The sequence below is a fragment of the Hevea brasiliensis genome, chromosome 6 (assembly GCF_030052815.1).
Source record: "Hevea brasiliensis isolate MT/VB/25A 57/8 chromosome 6, ASM3005281v1, whole genome shotgun sequence".
In the NCBI taxonomy this organism is placed as follows: domain Eukaryota; kingdom Viridiplantae; phylum Streptophyta; class Magnoliopsida; order Malpighiales; family Euphorbiaceae; genus Hevea; species Hevea brasiliensis.
The window spans coordinates 48512339-48534972 of NC_079498.1; positions in this window are offsets into that span (position 1 = coordinate 48512339).

Sequence of the window (22634 nt, forward strand, 5' to 3'; positions counted from 1 at the left end):
AAACAGGTCCAATTGACTTGAAATTTTGACCATGAATAGATAGGACCTATATCTACAAGTCTTATGGAGACACCAAAGCCCAGAAATGACCATAAGCAAGTCAAATAGCTTGCACAAGTTCGGGTCCAAAAACTGGCCGAACCTAAAATGACCTAAAGTGACCAATTGTGATGCATTTTGACCAGCAATAGTAAAATGACCATAACTTGGTCTACATAAATTAGAATGACCTGAAATTTTGTCCCGCGTGCAATAAGACATAGATCTACATGTTTGTAGTTTCGACTGAAACCCGAAAATTGAGTCAACTAGGTCGTCCGGCTAGGTCAAACTAGTATCCCTGAATCCAGCAAATTGGAATAAAACGCAAAATACATGGAAATGAATTTGGTAACATGTACCAACCCTAAAAGACTATTGAATGTGACATATTAGTAACATTAAAACCTAATTTACCTAGAATGCAATGAGAGTCAACATATTAGGTTGACTAAGCAAATAATTGAATTCAGTGAATTAATTATCAAGCATTACTATTAGAGACAATTTAAATGAGTACTGAAACACTTCAAATTGTGTTTCTCAGTTAGCAAAGACTCAGGGAAAGGGAAAGAAACACTGAGTCAAGGCCAGGAGACAATTATCAGAGGTTTGTGCAGAACAGCTATTTCTTTTGAATTTTTCAATTGAAATAAATTATGACCATTTATATATTATTGTTTTCAATTATGGAAATGTGTTTGAATGGATACTTATTGCTTGAAGAGCATTGTAAATGGTTTGAAACTGTGGAAAATTTTATTTAGTGTGATTTGTGAAAATTGAAGTTAATTATGAATTGTGATGCCATTTTGTTAATGAAATTATGACTTTAGAAATTTATTGGATTCTCACAAATCATTTGAATAAAATGTTTGGAATTGATTTTGTGTTCACACTTAGCATGATAGTATCACATTATTCCTGCTCCATTTATGGGGTTGAGATCGTTTATTTTCCTCCCTTTCTGGTTTGCTAGTTGAGGTCGAGATCGGATGAGTACTCATTATATATAGCTAGCTTCCTCCCTCATTGATTTTGATTAGTGGGGTTGTAGATTGCTTTGTCGTAGTGTACAACGCGGCATTGATCGAAAATTTGTGTCATGGCTTAAGTTGTGTATGAATTGGCAACACTGTGTTCTTAAATTAGTTGACTAAATTGTGTTATTATGAGCTTTGATAATTTGTAAAATGGAGTTTAAATTCTTATTGACATTCACTGTCTTTTGAATTTAACCATGTTTTGACTATTGAGATTTTTTGTGATATTGTGAAATGGAGTTCAAATTTTTTATGACATTCATTGTCTTGAATTTAACTATGGTTTAAGTATCCACTATTTATATGACTTATGATTTGTGATTTAAAGTTGTATTTGGTTAATGTTGTGCACCACTGAGACATTGTCTCAGCGATAGCTTTTCATTGCTATCGCAGGTAAACAGACGGACATGGCAGCAGATTAGGCTGCTAGTGCATTCAACGAGAGATCATCGAGTATATTGAGCATACCACATTTTGCATTTTGTACTGTAATGTATGTTCACTGTATGTATATATTATTCTTGGTTTTGAGCAGCTGTAAATTAAAATTGTACATTGAAGTTATAAAATAATTATGAGTTATTTTGACTTGTAAAATTTTTACTATATTTCTTTTATCTCATCCTTTGGAAATATTGAAAAGTTATTGCGGATTTGAGTTGATAAATATATTATGTTGATTAAATTTTAGAGCTTGAGATTGAGAAATATATTTGAAGTGCTTTTTTACAGGTTTTTAAAGAACTGTTTTATTCAAAATACAGAGGGTACTCCGCCAAAATTTTTATAGAAATTCCTAATAATTCAAATGTGTTAGCTATTTCACTTTAGTTCAAAAAAAATTTTAACACCTGTAAATAGTGCTCACCACTGTAAAAAGAAGTAAGGAAAGTTTTAAAATCCCTTGTAGCGTATTTAATGAGTTATCAGTAGACGAAGTTGGTAATTCATTAGATATACTACGGGATCATGTTATGCCTTGCATAGGGGTAGGGTGTGACATGTTTTAGTGGTATCAGGGCTAGTTTTTAAATTTTGTTTTCACCTGTTACTTGAATATTCTTTCTTCATAGTACAACTGCTCAATATCATTGTTTGATACATACAGTACATTACATTATAAATGTGCACTAACGGGAGGAAATCTCCTTGTGTTATTTGTTCAGGAGGTCTGAGATCCTCGCATTGACTATGGAAGAGGGTGATCGTTCAGTCGATCAATCGATAGAGGCTGAGGTGCAAGGGGATGCACCAGCCCTACACAATGCCAGTGGTTCAACAGAAGCCCCCGCAGTACCGCAGTTTCCTACTCAGTTCGCTCAGCAGATGGCTATAATATTCCAACAAATGGCTGGTAATGTGCCTACTCAAGTCGTAATGCAGACACCAATGGTACAACCACAGTCTTCTGCTAGATAGTATGACAAATTGATGAAATATGGGGCTACAGAGTTCAAGGGGATATTAGATCCTCTAGAGTAGAATAGTGGTTAGAGAGGATGGATAGGGTATTCATGAAACTGCACTGCACAGAGGAGCTCAGATTTGAATACTCAGTATCTTTGCTACAGGGGGATGCTTATGACTGGTGGAAAGCCGTTCCCCACAGTCTGGTAGAACCTGCAGTGCTAACATGGAATGACTTTCTCAGGGAATTCAGACAAAAATATGTCCCTGATGCTTGTGTAGACCAGAAACTGCAAGAGTTTCTATGTAAACATTCATTGGAAATATTGATAGACTAAATATTGCAAAAGTTACATTTTCATAAGTCTCAAAGTAAAATACAAAATATTTACAAACTCAGAATGTGATAGTAATGCAATGGTTTTAAAAACAAACTGCTCAATGTCCGTACATCCATACATATAGGTAAAAATACATCCAAAGGAATCACAAGGGTATACCTAACGTAAATACCCACAAACAATACCAAAATGCTGCTTTCAAGTCTCTCACTCGGCAACCTTCTCCTTTCCTTTACTAGCAACAGCATAAAGAAGCTATCTCTGAGTATATCACTCAGTGGTGCACAACTAATAACTTTAAAACTTAAGGTAAAACACAATTTGTCAAAGCCTAATAAATCACATTTTTCTTAAGCATGAAAACTTCACAATAGTTCTAAGTCCATAAGAGCCATTTGTTGGAATAACATTTCAAAAGAGAAATCACACTTCATAAATCACAATTCACAAAGTATTAGTGTTGCCAACATCAATACACAGTTTACGCCATGATACAAAATTTCACAATTAGTGCCATATTGTACACCGCGACAAAGCAATCTGAACCTCACTAACCGTTATTAATGAGGGAAAGGCTAGCTAGCAAATGATTACTCATGTAGTCTTACCCCACTAACTGTTATTAATGGGAGACATAATCAATATCAATTATCAACCCCAAGTAGCTGTTACTACAGGGGAGTTCCGAATTGACTATCATGCTAACTGTGGTTTCAAAACAATTTCCAAAAATTTCCCAGTCAACAATCACATTTATAAATCAATAAACACATTTAAATTCATCATAATATCCATATAAAGGTGGCAACAACCAAATTTCTCAAATGCAAGAGAAAAATCATATTTCAATCAAAGTAAACTTGTTCAAAGCAAACTCATTCAATTTAACACATTCCAAGCAATTTACAAGTTTAAAAACGAAGAAACGGTTAGTTGTGCACAAACCTTCAATAATTCTCCTTCCTTGCTACCTATTTCTCTTTTGTCCGTTCCAACTTCTTTTTCTACTAAAAATACACAAATAGAATACGTCAATACCAATCTCAATTGCTGCCAAGAACTCATTACATGCATGTCTAATGCATCCCAAGTTAGCTTTGCAAATTTTAGAAAATTTTGGTTTTGGACAACTTAGTGCCCCAATTTTTAAACCTAATTTTTTACCAAGTTTCGATCATAATTTGATAAGATGTTCTTCATGAAAATTGTTCATCTAGGTCTTAACTTTATTTTCCTTTTTGAATCACCTAATTTGGAGCTGTGTAGCTCAAGTTACGCCCAAAACACGATTACTATTCATGTCACTGTCCATGCTGCAGATTTAGTTCTAGCAGATTTATCGATCCAACTTTGTTCAGCAATTTGATCAAGTTAAGCCCATAATTTGGTCAAATTTTTCATACGAAATGTTCTACTATGTCTTAGGTTTCCATCGGTTCAAGAATTGCCTATATCGGAGTTTTCTAGAGATAGTTATGGCCATACAAAGTTTACTGTTCATATGGTAAATCTGCAATTCTACAAATTTGATGATTCAAATTTGCTCAGCAATTTGATTGTATTAAGTCCATAATTTGGCCTCAAGTTCTGCATATGAAATGTTCTACTATTTCTTAGGTTTCCATCGGTTCAAGAATCACCTAAATCAGAGTTTTTTAGAGAAAGTTATGGCCATGCAAAGTTTACTATTTATATGGTCAAATTTTGCAGGTTCAAGATTTCTGTCTCCAAGTTCAAGCCAAGTTTAAGGCAATTTCTGGGTAGTTTCTAGGTTGGATCTCTTAATGAAAATTCTAGCCCTATGTCTTAAGTTTCATTCCTAATTGGTTTCTCACCAATTAGAGTTGTGTAGCTCAATTTATGGGCTCTCAAACACACTGAACTCAGTGTGCAAATTCTGCCCTAGCTTCAATTTTTTCATTTCTTCAATTATTCCTACTAACCAACCTCAATTCACATTTAATTCACCCAAAATGACTATAATTTAGCATTGACACATCAATGGCACTTCCTAGCACAAACCTCACAATTTTCAAATACCAAAGTTTGTAATTTTCCCTAATCCCACCGTTTCATTACCTCTATTCATCAACCCAATGTCAATTCAAACTAAATACACCTCAAATGATTATAATCTAACACTGCACACACCAATTTCACTCTCTAGCACCAAAGCTCCAATTTTCCCATGAATCCTAATCTTTCATAATTCAATTTATACAATCCCATGAAATCTTATGACCCCCAACCATGCACACTACTTCAATTTAACTTAGATTTATTATTAATTTAACTAAAATACATCAAAACCCTAATTTTTCCTAAATTAGGCAAAACCCTAGTTTAGATTTCCATATATGTTTCCTTTCAATTTCTCATGTTATTTCATCATAAGTTAACTTAATTGAAAGCCTATACAACTGATCTAACATGAAAATACACTTACCTCAATTGTGACCTTCCTAAATCTTTAATTTCTTTTGAATCTCTTGTCTCCCCTTGCTTTTAATCTCTCAATCAATGTTTAATTTGATGTTCTCTACCAATTAGATGCAAAATCCATAGAGGAAAAGCAAGGAATTGAGTTTTGAGAATGGGTGTCAATGGGGAAAGAAGGAAGTAGAAGAAATAAAGAAAGAGAGAAGGAGAGAGAGTGGGTGATAACTAAACGGGGGAGGAAGGAAGATGGCTTCCTTTTATACTTATCCTAAATTTTGATTTATTTAATTAATTTTAATTGAGTTGTCCAAAGCCCATTGGTTCTAAAATTTTAATTGGGTCAAAATGGACTTAAAATTCTAGATTTTTGTTTCTTTTATTTTCCTTTCACTTTATGCTTGAATTTTTTCCCTCAAAAATTTATTCATAATTCAAATTATTATTTTCATTTACTTAAATTGACATTTTGGTCAAAAATCAACTCTTAAAGTGAATTGACCAAAATGCCCCTTATCAGGTCATAATCTCTCTTTTACAATATACCTGGTGAGTCCTTATATTTTTGGATCACTTGAATTTTTATTGTGTCTATCTCAATTCATTTTCTATTTATTTTTGGTCCTCAAGATGTCTTTGAATAGTACTGGTCACGGACAAAAAAATTGTACTATTCATAACTCGGAGGTTCAGGGTATTACATTAAATAAATTAATTTGTTAATTCACAATCTTGAATAGCAAACATAGATCCTAATACATATTAAAAGTATTTTAATATACAATTGAGCATTGAAATTAATTAGGTACATAAAAGATGTGGTATGATGTATGTAACCCTAGAAGAAAATTTTTGAAATTCAATGCTCTAATGAACAATTTTCATGCTTTCGCTCCTTCAATGATCACTCGAGGAAATCCATCTCCTTAATGAAAATTGAACCAATCATCCCAAATGCAAGATTATTAATAAGTCACAAGGAATTTGTCCTACTTAGATAGATTTAAAGAAACAATCACCAACTCATAGTGCCTTTATTACAATTGAATGTATGGAGAGTGAAGGAATGTATTTCCAACCCCATAGGCATACCTCAATTCTCTATCTCAACTAATGTAATATACATTATTAAAAGATCAAAAGGTCTTTCTATAGGGTTGTAATGGGGTTTTAAGGTTGGAATATGGCTATCAATAAAATGGACTTAGGATAATCAAAATACGAGAAAAAAATATCCTATAAAAGATTAAATCACAGTAGATGTTTTACTTCTTTTTTATGTATGGAGAATAAGAGCTTTGTATTTTGGTTTGAGTGCCTTGGCATGCTTTCTTTAATGATCAAATGAGGACTTTTTGTATTTAATTATTGAACTTGAAGTTTTTGTCACATTTTAGTGTCTAACCCCAAACTCATTTTTTTGCTAGTTGGGAGAACTCTTGTTGTTATGCACAGCTTACACTTTCTATCCTTACTTTTTTCTCCATACTCCCCCTTTTCTTTTTTTTTCTTTTTTTTTTAATTTTGTATAGACCTAGTGTGTTTCTCACTTTTGCAGTTTAGCTCTTCTCATAAGGTTAGGACTAGTGTTTGGATTAAAGGCTAGGTTAATAATGTGGGTATCAAAGAAAATTTAAAATTCTTATAGGCAAATATAGGCGTCAAAATGGCTACAAAGGATAATATTAACTAAGGGTGGCTAAGGGTATAATGACACTAAAGTCCAAGAATGCTTAAATCATCTCTTTTTCAAGTGTACATAAGAATTTTGCCTTGATAGATTAAAAAGGTCTGTTCTAGGGTTTGTGAGACATTTTTTAGTTTTTTTCAAGTTTCAAGAATTTTCTATAAGCTATCAAAATTCATTTGTGACAAACTAATAACTATGAGTTAGTTTGATTAGTTTTTTCTCACCAAAAAGATTATATCTTTATAAGCAAACCATTTAAATCTTTATGCCTGTTTAGTACATTCAATCCAGTTAGCTATGAGAGAATAATTGTTTGTTGTTGGAGTTTTTAATTGTGTTTCTAGAAACAAGGTAAAAGAATTTTTTTTTTAATTTTTATTCACAAACAAAATTAAGTGTAAAAGGTAGTATATTGCATTGAAATGCAAAAGAAAAATAAAAATATAAAAGGAAATAAAAGAAAAATGAAAGCAATGCAAAAAATTTTTTTTAGAAAAAAGCCAAAAAAAAAAAGGATAAAAGCAAGCAAGCAATTGCTATACCCCTAAACTCATTCTTGACATTGTCCTTAAGGTCAAACATAAACTATGCATGCTAGATTGAAAAGATGGCAAACATTGGAATGTAAAAGGCAAAGCATATCTATTTATAATGCTAAAAAGTAATATTAACAAAATAGAATTAGGCTTTATATTGTTTAAGCCATTACAATTATCAAAAAGTTCAAAAGGTTAAAACCTAGTTTTAAAAAACTTCAAAGGAGGAGGATGGTCCACTACTTTGTTGTTCAGAAGCATGTCTAGTTTGTTATATGCTTCTTGGAGACTATCTTCCAGGTTGTAAAACCTTTGGGCAAATGTTGCCTCCATTAATTGTAAATATGCTAAAACAGTGTCTGTAGGTGTTGCTATAGCCGATGGAACACAAGTTGAGGAAGCTTGTAGAATAGGATCTATTGTTTCCTACTGGTGTTCTTCAGTTTGTTGAGATGACTCTCCTTACTCTTATTGTCTAAGTGGATGGGATGAGTCTCCTTGCTGTTGTTGTTCGACTCTTGGTATAATGTTGCCTTCCTCATCCACTAGGAAGCACCAGTCACCTATTCTTCTACATAATCCCATCGATTTGAGGATGGTTGCATCAATCCTTATTGTCACACCTTACCCCTCTGTAAGGCATAATATGATCCCATAGAATACCTAATGAACTATCGAACTTCACCTACCGATAACTCATTAAATACCCTACAAGGGATTGTAAAACAATTTTCTTACTTTTTATAAGTGATGAGCATTTTCTAATAGGTATTAAAACATTTAACTAAAGTTGAAAACTAGTTAAAATTTTTAGCCCATTTTATTTTTCCACAAATTTTATAAAATTTTCGGTAGAGTGCCGTCTGTATTTTGAGAAAACAGTTCTTCAAATTCCTGTAAAAAGCACTTTCAATAATTTATAGCACTTTCAATAATTTATCTCAACAACTTCTTCAAATTCACAATCATCCCAATCAATTTCAACATCATTTATCAATCTCCAAAAATTCAAATCCATAATTTCCAATATTCAACAATCATCAAAATACTATTAATTAATTTCATTCAATTTAAAAAAAAAATACTTCCATTCATATTTCATTAAAGAAAAAACAATTTATATACATCATTACAAAAATTTACATTAAGAGAAATTCAAACTAAAATTTATTACAAACTTTATACAAACTGCTCAAGACTAGTTTTACATGTCCATACCTTTACATACATTACATACATCAAAATAAATTTTTACAGCCAGGGTATAAAATATACCTATAACTTCAAGCAGGTAGCTCCTCAATCCTTAGCAGCTCAATCTGCTGCTCCTCTAGTCTCTAAATCTGCGACAGGAATAACACCCATCGCTGAGTACTAGGACTCAGTGCTTCACAACATACTAAAATAATCTTTATGCAGAATTTAAATCATATTTATTCAAAAATTGGACTGAACATGAAAATTAAATACAAAACATGAATTATGAGATTTTAATCCAAACAATTTCATTTTGAAGTATCAAAACCAATTTCATAAAACCCACAGTTATATCATGCCATTCGAAACAAATATAATCTCAATAGCTAGAGGCTAAGGAGAACTCACATCACAAGGCTAGCTAGCTCAAATATATGGATATCCATTAAATTTCTTCTTCTACTAGCACACACCTCAATACTTCAGCCAGAGAAGGAATTAAAATTCAAAACTGATTGCCCCACTAGTCATGCTAGTGAGGTGTTCAAATATATGGTCATGACACTGTGGTTTCAAAACTTATCTTAACAATTTGCTGAACATTTATGCCATCTCAAATATACAAAATAACTTTCAACAATTTAAATTAGAAGTATAATAAATATTTCATCACAATGATGTCATAATTCAATATTTCAATTTATTCAAAACAATATTCAGAAGAAAATTTACAGAAATTCTATGTTGTACATAAACCTTATATGAGTAGCCTTTTGGCCTTGACTCAACACCTTGGGTTCCTTCCTGGTATTCTTTTCCACTGAAACACACAGTTTCACAGTGTTTCAGTATCATAACTTAGCACAAATCTAAAAATAAATTCAAATTCACTTTTATCTAGCTTATATATGTTAAACTTGATGTTCTTCAAAATTTGTGTTTTGGGTTAATATTCACTATACTATTCAAGTCAATTTGTTGACTTTCTAAGGCTTAATAGGTATGGGAATTCTAACTTCACCCACATACCATATTTTGGTTACTAAATTTGTTGGTTTTGGTTATTTTCTTAAATTCTAAGTCTTTTAGGCAAATTTGCAAATTTTCAGTTTTGGTGTCTTATGTTGCACTGTTCCATTGGTTATTTTTCTGTTAGAATTTGGCAAAACTTTCTTCATAGAAAATGTTCCCTATTGGCTTAACTTTTTCTCCTTTTTGAATCACTCCATTTGGAGTTTTGTAGCTCAAGTTATATCCATTTGAATCATGGCTGCCGGATTGGACTTAATCCAAATTTCTAGGCACCAAACTGGTTCTGGCAGTTTTAGGTCACCAAATTTGGGTGGCCAAATGACTTGGTTAAGGGCATAATTTGAGTTTGTGTTCTTCATGAAAGTTTTAGGTCTATATCTCAGCTTTCCTCTGATAAAATTCCAGGTTATTTAGACCTGCCTAGCCCAAGTTATGGCCAAATGAACAAACACTATTCATTTGGTCATTTTTGTACAGGTCAGACTGCATAAATCCAGATTTGGTCAACTTGTTCACTAGGTTTTGGTCACTTTTTGGGCATGATTCCTAAATGAGAAATGTTTCATTTTGTGTATATTTTCATTCCCAATTGGTCTCATACCAATTGGACTTGTAAATTTTCAGTTTTGGTCGCTAAAAGGGACCTTGGTCCTGCTGCCTGCAACATAACCATTTTCAATCTGAATTTAAACTCACTTCTAACGCTTCCAACACATTTCAATTGGTCGCAGATGACCATTTTTCATTTGAAACAAGGTCAAACACACCATTTGACCAATTCTCACATTTTTTACTTCCAAAACCCTAGATGCCAAAACCCTAGTTCATGCCATTTGTTGCATTTAACTAATTAAACACCTATACACATGCTTCCTTAACTCATTCAAGCTTACCTACTCTACTAATTCAATCAAAACACATTTGTACACCCATCAAACCCTAGCTGGCCGAAATTCACATATGGTCGCTTAACAAAAATTTTCTTTTCATTTAAAGTTGAAATCTAAGCTAATTTAAGTCATAACATGTATTTTAAACTAAAAATGTCAATTTAATTCCTTACCTCAACTTTGGAGTTCAGTCTTCAATTTTTCTCCCTTTTTCCTTTTCTTTGTTTCTTCAATCTCCTTTTCTAGTTGAGATTGTAAGGTTTATAGGGGAAATTTTTGAGAATTTGGGTTAATTGATGGGAGTAAAAAGCTTGCTCTAGCTTTAGTGGAGGAGTAAAAATGGAGGTGAGTGAGAGAGAGAGAGTTGGCCGAAAATGGTGAGGGAAGAAGAGTGAAATTTCTTTTATTTTTTTGTATTATATGTGTTTAATAATTATATTTGACTTGGTTAATTATTGGGGGAAAATTAAAATGAATTTTGACATCATCCATGATGTCATATGTGTGATGTAATAATTCAACTTTTAATTCTTTTTTTTTCCTTTATTTTTCCTTTAGTTCTTTAATTTAATTCCCAATTCTAAAATTTTCTTTTATCCAATTTTATTGGACAGTTAGGTTAGGAGTCAGCTCTCGGGGTCAATTGACCAAATTGCCCCTCGCTGCTTTGACCCGGTTTGAAAATAATTTAATATTTCTTCCGGATCCCTGACCTAATTATTTGAATGGCCTAACAATTCTTTTTCGTGATTTTCTCTTTTCCACTGTGTTTGAAATAGTCCTAAGGACTGCAACATCACATTTTTTGATTCGAAATTTGAGCTTAAATCAACTTCGCAGTCCTTCCTGAGAAGGTCACCCATCACTATGACTCTCGGCTCGTTTAACTTCTTATATTCTGTTTTTCTTATTTATACTTAACTAATTGACAATTACTAATTATTTGTGTTTATGGCTTATCTAGTTGTCTTAAGTGTGGTTCTAATCCCCTTAATTGTCCAAACCGACACTGGTCATCGGAATAGTGAAATATACCAGGCTATGCATATAGGGGTGTTACAATTCTCCCCCCCTCCCCCCTTAAAATAAAATTCGTCTCGAAATTTTACCTGGTTTTAGTCTCTGAACAGCTGTGGGTGCTGTCTCATGTCCTCCTCTCGTTCCCAAGTAGCCTCCTGGCCTGAATGATGGTTCCACAGCACTTTCACTAATGGTATTTGCTTGTTTCGTAGCTACTTCACCTTAAAAGCCAGAATCTCTATGGGTTCTTCCTCATATGTGAGGTCTGGATTCACTTCAATCTCGTTTACTAGTAGTACATGAGATGGGTCTGATCAATACCTCCTCAACATAGATACATGGAAGACGTTATGTATCTTTTCTAACTCTGGAGGTAGTGCCAAACGATATGCCAAAGGACCCACTCTTTCCATAACCTCATATGGCCCAATGAAACGAGGACTCAGTTTTCCCTTTCTGCCGAATCTCATAATTTTCTTCTAAGGGAAACCTTGAGGAATACTTTCTCACCCACTGCATACTCAATATCCCTTCTCTTCATATCAATATAGGACTTCTAACGATGTGATTCTGTCTTAAATTGATCTCTGATCAATTTGATTTTCTCTTCAGTTTGCTGAATAATTTCTGACCCAATCATCTTTCTTTCACCCACGTCATTCCAACACAACGGGGTTCTCCTTTTTTTGCCATAGAAAGCTTCATATGGAGGCATCCCAATGCTTGATTAGTAGCTATTATTATAAGCAAACTCAATCAAAGGCAAGTGTGTGTCCCAACTGCCCTGAAACTCAATCACACAAGCCCGTAGCATGTCCTCCAAGCTCTGAATTACCCTCTCAGACTGGCCATCTGTCTGTGGGTAGAATGTCGTGCTGAAGTTCAATCTAGTTCCTAGGGCTCTCTGAAGACTACCCCAGAATCTAGAAGTGAACTTAGGATCTCTGTCAGGTACGATGGATACTGGCACTCCATGCAGTCTTACTATCTCGTCAAAGTATAACTTGGCCAATCTTTATAAATTGTAGTCCATCCAGACTGGCAGAAAATGAACAGTCTTGGTCAATCTGTCAACAATGACCCAAACCGCATCATGACTCTTCTGTGTCCTCGGAAGTCCCATCACAAAATCTATCGTTATTCTCTCTCATTTCCATTCTGGTACTGGTAGTGGATGTAACAACCCAGTAGGTACTTGATGCTCTGCCTTCACTTGCTGATAAGTTAGGCATTTGGAAACAAACTCTACCACATCTTTTCATACCCATCCACTAGTAATGCTCTTTTAGCCCTCTATACATTTTTGTGCCACCAGGTTGCATGGCAAAAGGAGACTCATGTGCTTCCTTCAAAATGATCTGCCTCAAATCAACATCATTAGGAACACACATTTTGCCTTGGTGTAGCGGTAGACCATCATCTCTTATTGAGAATTCTAGTTTCTTGCCCTGCCAGACTTCTTCCAACGACCGATACTTCGATCATTACGGCGACCATTACGATCTGATCAATAAACACTGGCTGTACATGCCATGCAACTGTTGTCTGCCCCTCATCATTAATCTCTAAGCTGGCATGTAATGATCTCAACTCATGTACCATAGACAAAGGAGTAACCTGTAGACTTGCCATAGTCTTACGACTTAAGGCGTCAGCCATAACATTAGCTTTCCCTGGCTGATAGTCTATCAAACAATCATAGTCTTTTATCAACTCTAACCATCTCCTCTGTCTCAAATTCAACTCTTTCTGGGTGCCCAAATACTTCAAACTCTTATGATCTCTGTAGATGTAGTATTTCTCCCCATACAAATAGTGCCTCCAAATCTTAAGAGCAAACACAATAGCTGCAAGCTCCAAGTCATGGGTCGGATAGTTCCTCTCATGCAGTTTCAGCTGACGTGATGCATAGGCAATGGCATTTCGATCTTGCATCCACACACAGCCTAACCCATTGTGAGAAGCATCACTATGAACTGTGTATTCTTTACCTGGAGTAGGTAAAGTCAGGATTGGAGCCTCAGTCAAATATTTCTTCAATTCATCAAAACTCTGTTGGCATTTATCTGTCTACTGAAATTTTACATCTTTCCTAAGCAGCTTGGTCAATGGAGATGCCAACATGGAGAATCCCTTCATAAATAGATAGTAGTATCCAGTTAAACCCAAAAAACTGCGAATCTCCGTGATATTTCTGGGTGGCCTCCAATTAAGGACAGCTTCTATCTTACTTGGATCTACCTTGATGCCCTCTACCGATACTACATGCCCCAAGAAAAATATTTTTTTTCAGCCAAAATTCACATTTCGACAATTTAGCGTATAACTGTTTCTCCCTCAAAGTCTATAGTACAATCCGCAAATGTCTATCGTGCTCTTCTGCACTCCTCGAATATACTAATATATCATTTATGAATACCACAACAAACTGATCGAGGTATGGTCTGAAGATAGTGTTCATCAGATCCATAAAAGTAGCCAGAGCATTAGTCAACCCGACTGGCATGACCAAGAACTCATAATGGCCATAGTGGGTTTTAAAGGTAGTTTTAGAAATACTCTGCTCTTGTACTTTCAGCTGATAATAACCTGATCTCAGGTTAATTTTGGAGAATACAGCTGCACCCCTCAACTGATCAAATAAGTCATCAATGTAGGGAAATGTATATCTATTCTTTATTGTCACCTTATTCAACTGCCGATAGTCAATACATAAGAGGAGAGTGCCATCTTTCTTTTTATCAAACAACACTGGCGCTCCCCAAGGTGACACACTAGGGCAGATAAAGCCCTTGTCAAGCAACTCTTGCAACTGCACTTTCAACTCTTTCAATTCTGCTGGTGCCATTCTATATGGTGTTATAGAGATTGGGTCCACACCAGGCATAACATCAATCTCAAACTGCACTTCTCTTTCTAGAGGTAATCCTGGCAATTCATCAGGAAACACATTCGAAAAGTCACGTACAGTAGGAATGTCCCTCAGTGTTGGACTCCCCACTTGGGTGTCTATCACATGTGTCAAGTATGCTTCACACCCCATTCTGATCATCCTTATAGCTAGTGCAACCGAAATGATGTTTGATGGCAGTAAATGCCTCTCCCTATGTATTACCACATCACCGTATAGAGGGAGACCAAAAGTGACTATCTTCAGTCTACAATCAATCATGGCGTGATGCCTGGCTAACCAATCCATGCCCAAGATAATATCATAATCTCTAAAGGGCATTTCAATGAAATTTGACAGAAAAATATGTCCTTGGATCACCAAAGGATAGTCTCTATAAATTCTATTAACACGAACCTCTTGTCCTAACGGACTAGTTACTAGCACTTCAAGACCCATTTGGACACATGGAACAGTAAGTGAACTGACTATGCTAGCACTAACATATGAGTGGGTAGAACCCGGATCAAACAACACAAATACTTCTTGTCAGAGATAGATAATGTACCAGCTATAACATCAGAAGTCTCAGCCTCTTCTTGCCGTCTCATTATATAAACCCTGGCTGAAGCACTTCCTTGTCTTGGCCCGACCAACGATGCCATTGCGAGCGGTGCCTCTACGTCTACCTCTTCCTCTGCCAACTGATTGTGAACCTCTGGGAGCAGGACTCTGAATAGATCCTTTTGCAGTCATAGGAGCTGGACCTAATCTAGGAGCACTAGTGCAGTCTTTAGCTAAATGGCCCTTGCCTTCACAGTTATAGTAGGCTCCTATTGCCCAATAGCATTCTCCCCCATGAATCTTGCCACAAGTCTCATAGGGGCCGACAGGATATGAACCCCTGCTCGACTACTGACCAGACATAGGGGGTCTCTGTCCAGAAAATCTGCCCCTTCCAAATTTTCCACCTCAACTTCTGCTAGGTCCACCAAATTTCTTCTTCATTCCGGAGGTACCACTAAAACTTGGCTCTACTGACTTTTCCCCCTTATCTTTTTTCTGAATTCTCAGCTTTCTCTGATTTTTCCTTTACAGGTGTCACTTCTGATTCAATCCTTTCTAGCTCAAGTGCTTGAGAGATGAGCTCAGAGAAGTTGCTGTGTTTGAATCCCACTACTTGGATCCTCAAACTAGGCTTCAAACCAGTCTCAAATCTCTTACACCTTTCTTTGCTGGTGGACAGAAGACTCCCAGCATAGTGGCTTAAGTGGGAGAACTTCCTCTCATACTCTGCCATTGATCTGTTTCCTTGTTTCAAACTCAGAAATTCTTGTAACTTTTGATCCATATATGCGTCTGGGACGTATTTTTATCTAAATTCTCTGATGAAGTCGTCCCAGTTCAATACTGGTGGTTCAGCCAAGCTGTTGGGGATGGTCTTCCACCAGTCATACGCATCCCCTTGCAGTAGCGACACGGAGTATTCAAATTTAAGCTCATCTTGGCAGTGCAGCTTCTTAAACACTCTAGCCATTCTCTCTAACCACTGCTCTGCCTCTAAAGGGTCTACTGTACCCTTGAATTCAATAGCTCCATACTTCAATAACTTGTCATACTGTCTGGCTGGAGGTAGTCTTTGTACCACAGGTGTTTGGGTTGGAGCTTGAGCAGTCATACCCCCAACCATCTGTTAAAACATCGCAGCCATCTGTTATGCGAACTGTATAGGAAACTGCGGCATTTGTGGAGCTGGTGCTACTGATCCACTGACATTCTGTAGAGCTAGGGTGTAACACCCCTATGTTCGGTAGTGCGTTCTACTGTTCCGGTGACCAGTGTCTATCCGGACAGCTAGAATGCCTAGAACTACACTTAAATATTGATGAGGAGACATAAAATAATGAAATACAAGAAAAGAAAATACAAGAAAAACAAAGGAAAAATAATAGCAATGAAATGTAACCAAGTTAAACGAGCCAAGAACCATAGCGATGGGTAACCGCATCGGGAAGTTATGGCGTGAAAAATTAAAAATAAATGTCCATTAAAAATAAATGATATTACATTTGGAAAATGTCATGAAAAATTAAAATAGTAGTGCATAATCTAAATAGCAAAAGATAGGAGGAAAATGTGGAAAATTAGAAAGTTTAACCTTAAAATATACTGTTACTCAATTAGTGCTCCACTAACACCACTTAAGTGGACCACTAATAAACCCTTGGACAAAAAAATTCTGTCATCTTCAACTTTGGGAAAAACCAGCTGAAAACAAGGAAGAAAAAACCTCCATGGCCATCCATGGTGAGAGCTCTATGCAAGCATGCTCTAGCTACATTTTTCATTAGGTTCCTTCACTAAAGTTGTTCTATACAACTTGGGCAGTAAATAGGCAGCAAGAAAGTTAAGTTTTGGTGAGGTTTTGAAGAATTTAAAAAGTGGTAAGTATGTATTTTTAATTCTTGTTTCATTAAACTTTGAATGGGTGTTGTGGTGAGTTGATTTGTGGAAGAAGTTTTGAAGTTTGATGTTTTAATGGAGATGTACCTTTTGGCAGCCATGGAACTTCACTACGAACAGCTTGTTCTTGCAAGTAAATAGTGGTTTGAATGATGATTTAAATGTTTGATTGTATTGTAGTTGAATTGCATGTGTAAGATTTGATTTGTAAGCTTTAAAATTGCAAATGGAGGTTGATGGGTATGTGTAAACTTGTGGCAGCCCCATGAACAAGATTGAAGTATTTAAGTTTCATGGAATGGTTTGTTGAATTATGTTACTTATGGTGGCAGCATGTGTGTGTCTTTAATTGTTAGGGTTTAAACATGATAATGAGGTATGTTCATGTAGATTAATTATTGTAATTGGACTTGGAAAAATTCTGAGTTATAATGTGTATGTTGAGAGTGGTTACAAGCTGCCAAAATGACCAAAAATGTGTTGCTAAATGTGATAATGTTATGGTACAAACCAGAATTGGCATGGAAGAGTGAATTTGGTAAGCATACAATGTGTAATTGGTAAAGGATGAACAATGCGTAATAGGGCAGTGTATATTTTGGATTAGAACCTTAAGTGTGTGGCTCCAATTGGTATGAGACCAATTAGAAGTGAAACTAAGCACAAAATGTGCCAAGTTTCATGAAGGAAGCTTACCAAAATTCTGTTAGTAGTATGCCCTAGAGCATATCATTTAGTATGTATCTTGTACATATTTTTAATAAAAGGCATTTCCACTTTTCCGTTTACATAATATATTTATGTGTAATAGAAAAGGTCCATTGATATTTTGATAGAAATATTATTCTTAAGTTGTTAAGAATATGAGTGACAATATTTCTAGCACAAAGTATCATAAATAGGTTCACAATCGAGGATACTTCATAATAAGGGCATGACTTATCTAGAAAGATTGTATTCATGCTTGTTCCCAAGTTATTTATATGAGATATAAATAAGATGGATTGGTGAGTCTCATGCCATATAACAAACATGATAGGCACTTATAAATGATAAGTAGGCTGAACCAGTGACACTTATGACAAGCACATGGAGTTTATTCTTATCAATGTTTTGTCATAAATCATATCAGTGCATATAATCTTTAGACCTGAGATAGTACAGTTATCTTGTATATAGGTAGTTTGAGTTTGATACTGCTTTCATACTTGTACTATGTATGGGTATATGGGCATGTGTTGGCCCCTACTAGTTATATATGGAGGTAGGTGTTGATCAAGATGGAATCTGTTCCTCTAAGTAAATAGAGATAAAATCCTATGTTCATTTAATTGTTCTTGATGTTTCAAGTTCCTGGCCAGGACAGATAGATTTATTCAGAAAAGAGTTTCTGATGAGAAAATCCTTTTAATCAAGAACTGGAATTAAAAGAGAACATAATATTCATAGCAAATGGAGTTTGACATAAACCATGACTCCAGCTTGAGTTGGGATTTTGTAATAGAGAGATTCTAGTGCATGGTAACATATGATTATAGGTTCATTTAAGGTAAACCTTATTACTAATTGGGTGGCCATGGCATGCTATGCTAGGTGTTAACCATGGTCTATGAGGTTCATAAAATGATTTAGAGAAATCATTTATGGTAAGAAAGAGTTCTGATGATATTAAGAGTTGATATCATGTCTCATTGCCAATTAGTCATGAGCCTAGTAAGTCACACACATACACAAGTTATCACCTAATTAAATATGATTTAATTAATTAATTAAAGAGTTTAAATTGATTAATTAAATAGGTTTGGTTTGCAATTAAATTGCAAAGTCCCTAGCATGACTTGAAACCAAATCTAGATTATTGGATGTATAATATAAGTTAAATTTATATTTAAAGTGTTTAAATATGAATTTAATTAATGAGAAATTAATTAATAGAGATTAATTAATTAACTTATATTTGATATAAAATGATTAGAAGAAGAAAAATAATTATTCTGGGTTAAGAACTCAAAATTAAGACACAGGAGCATTTTGGTCATTTCACAGTGTGGCACGTGGCACCATGAGATGGTGACACATGGGATTACACATAAGCTTGCCAAATGTTTTTTAATCATGTAAGATGATTAAAATCAAGATTAAATATAGGTTTGACACTTGGCACAATGTGATTGGGTCACTTAAACCTAGAGCTAATCAAAGGGTGACATATGGCAAGGGTTTAATGTGTTAACCTAGCTATTTAAGTGTTGTTATGAAAAGAAAAAGCAACCAGCAGCCACTCCTCTCCTTTGTCATGCCATTTTGAGGCTTTTCATCTATTCTTCTTCATCTCTCATCAATTCAAAGAGATTAGCCATCAATCTCTTGAATTAAGAACACTAGAAATTGTTTCTAGTGTCCTGTTTACATCTCTAATCTCTTAAAAGGTAGAACTTGAATTTCTAATTAATAGAAAAAGCTTTGGAAGCTGTTCAAGGGCTGCCATAGGTGTTCTTGGTGTGGACAAGCTAGAGGGACAACATCTGGTGTCCTGAAGACGAATCTCAAAGGCGCAGACACGCTGCAGTGCATCAAGAGGTTAGTGTAATCGTTCTTGATTTAATCTAGGGTTCTAAAATTAATCTGATTAATTTTAAAATCTTAAATGGCAAATACAGATCCAAAAACATATTAAAAGAGTTTTTATATGTTGTTTATCATTGAAATCAAATAGATAAAAATAAATCTTGCATGATGCATGTGACCCTAGGTGAAAATTTTTGAATTCAATGGTATAAACTTGTGTTTTTCACGCTTCTGTTCCTTCAATTGGTATCAGAGCCACTATATTTGCCATTTAGATTGTTGATTATATGATTTAATTGTGTGTTTGATCATGAGATCAAAAGTTCATTGCTGGTTGCAAAGCAAGTTGGCGGCATACTTGAAAAAACACCATCAATGGTGCGCATGGTTTGGCTTCCATGGGTGGTTTAAGGTTTGGCTTTTAATTCTGCAATTGTTGTATGATCTAAGGCCTATTCTTTGACTAATTAAAGTGTTTAATTAGTAGTTTTTATCACACAATTAAATTATGATTCAAATCAGAATTTTAAAAATTGTTTGAATGTGATTCAAATCTGAATTTTAAAAGTTGTTTGAATGTGATTCAAATCTGAATTTTTAAAGTTGTTTGAATCATATTTAAATCTGATTTTTTTAAATTTGATTGAATAAAATTCAGATCTGATTTTTTAAAAAATGTTTGAATGTGATTCAAATCTGATTTTTTTAAAAATATTTGAATGTGATTCAAATATGAATTTTGAAAGTTGTTTGAATGCGATTTAAATCTGAATTTTTAAATTTGTTTGAATGAGATTCAAATATGAATTTTTAAATTTATTTGAATCATATTCAAATCTGGATTTTTAAGTTGAATATAAGATATTCAATTTAATTTAAGTATGTATGTTTTATTTAATTGTTAAATAGTAATATGCATGATGGATGATCATGGACTATAAAAGACCAATGTGATTGGATTTATTTCTTTTATGTTTCTTTGGGATTGTAAATTAATTAATTTATTTTAATTTATTTTGGGCATGTATTATTAAGTTTGTAATAATTTTTGGGTTGTAATTTCATTTATTTAAGTTCTTGTAAATTCGCCTTGGTATGCCAAGGATTACCATGTAATATTGGATTTCAAGAAGTTTAAGGAGGTCAAGAGCATTGGTGGGACCAGTGGGAGGAATTCAAGATCAAGTGTTGATTATGTACTCCTTCAGCAACTCTTGTAAAATGAATGAATGAATGAAATGCACCTAGGATTGCCCTGATTCAATTCTTGGTGGCTCAGAATTGAATCCCTTAGAAAGTCCATGATCATACCATATTTATTTTTTATCCATGAATGCATGAGATGTATGGGAATGTATGCTATTATATGATATATGCATGCTAATTGGATAATGTGCAAAGTGAGACCTTAATAGTAATTAGAATGACCATAAAATCTTCCAAACAAATGATTAAGTTGGAATTGCTATAATTAAAGTAATTATAACGTAGGCCTTCCATTGGGGCAATTATTTTAAGAAATTTTAAATAGTTACATGAGATGCAATTAATTTAAGAGATTTTCTTAAGAATAATTGTTAAGCATGAGATGTTGTAAATATATAAATGGTTTAGTGGCCAATATTGGATGTACCTGAGGACATTAAAATTATTTGCATAATTACTGGCTCAATGGGATCAACTTAACTAATGCAAGATAAGTCAATAATGGATGTACCTGAGATTTTGAGCATTAGGGGCTAGGTAAAGGATTGAACCTCACATGAGATGTGATGGGCAAAGAGTTGCTCACTTATAGTTTATTGTAATTCCAATAATGGATGTACCTGAGGATGATCAATAGAATTATAAGAATTCAATCACCCACTAGAAATCCATCCAACTAGGATTTCCGTTTTCTACTTTGGAAGTGTAGGATTCGCTAAGTTAGTGGGAGGACCAATTTGATTAAAAGACCATAATCATTTTGGTTAATTACATGATACATTTACTAATTAATCTGGTTATTTTCTGCAGTTAATTTTCTGATAAAAATGAGCACAAAACAACCACCACCATCCAATATCCTTGCAAGCATACTTGATCACAATAGGTTGACAGGACCTAATCTGTCTGATTGGCTAAGAAATTTGAAACTTGTCCTGAACTTTGAACATATAGGATATGTTCTAGATTCAAATGTTCCTGGTCCCTTACCTCTAGAGGCCACACAAGAGGAACATGAAACTTTGGACAAGTGGAAGGAGCATGATATGAGAGCTAAGTGTTACATGCTTGCTTCCATGAGTAATGAGTTATAGAAGCAACATGAGAACATGCAGAGTGCGAGTTAGATCCTCCTTCACCTACAAGAGTTGTATGTTGAGCATAGCAGGAATGCTAGGTATGAGATATCTAGATAGCTATTCCATATGAGAATGTCTGAGGGACAAAATGTTAGGGATCATGTCCACAAGATGATTCGGCTGATTGAGCAGTTGGAACATCTTGACTTCAACATGGATTTCCAACTACAGATGGATTTGATCCTTCAGTCCCTTCTTTAGTCTTTTGGGAATTTTGTGACAAATTTCCATATGACTAAACAGGAATGCACCTTAGCTGGTTTACTCAACATGCTGGTTATTGCCCAAAAGAATATGCCAGGTAATAAAGGAAAAGAGGTAGCTTTGGTTGCATCTTCTTCTACTGGAAAGTCCAACAAGAAGAAGGGCAATAAGAAAAAGAAACCTCAGATTCCTGGTCCTTCCAAGAAAATAGCTAAACAGAAAAGGAAAACTAAAGCTGATGGAGGCAAAGGAAAGTGTTTCCACTGCCAAAAGGATGGGCACTAGAAAAGGAACTGCCTAGAGTATCTTGCTTCTCTGAAGGACAAGAAGGACACACCTTCGGAAGGTATGTCCATATCTTCTTATTTAGATTCTGATGATACTCATAGTTCATCTACAGCTTGGGTTTTAGATACTGGTGCCAGTTCTCACATTTCTAATGATATGCAGGAACTAGCAAACAGTAGCAGCTTGGGTTCTCAAGATATTAGAGTCCGGATTGGCAATGGCTCAACTGTTGAAGCTTTACC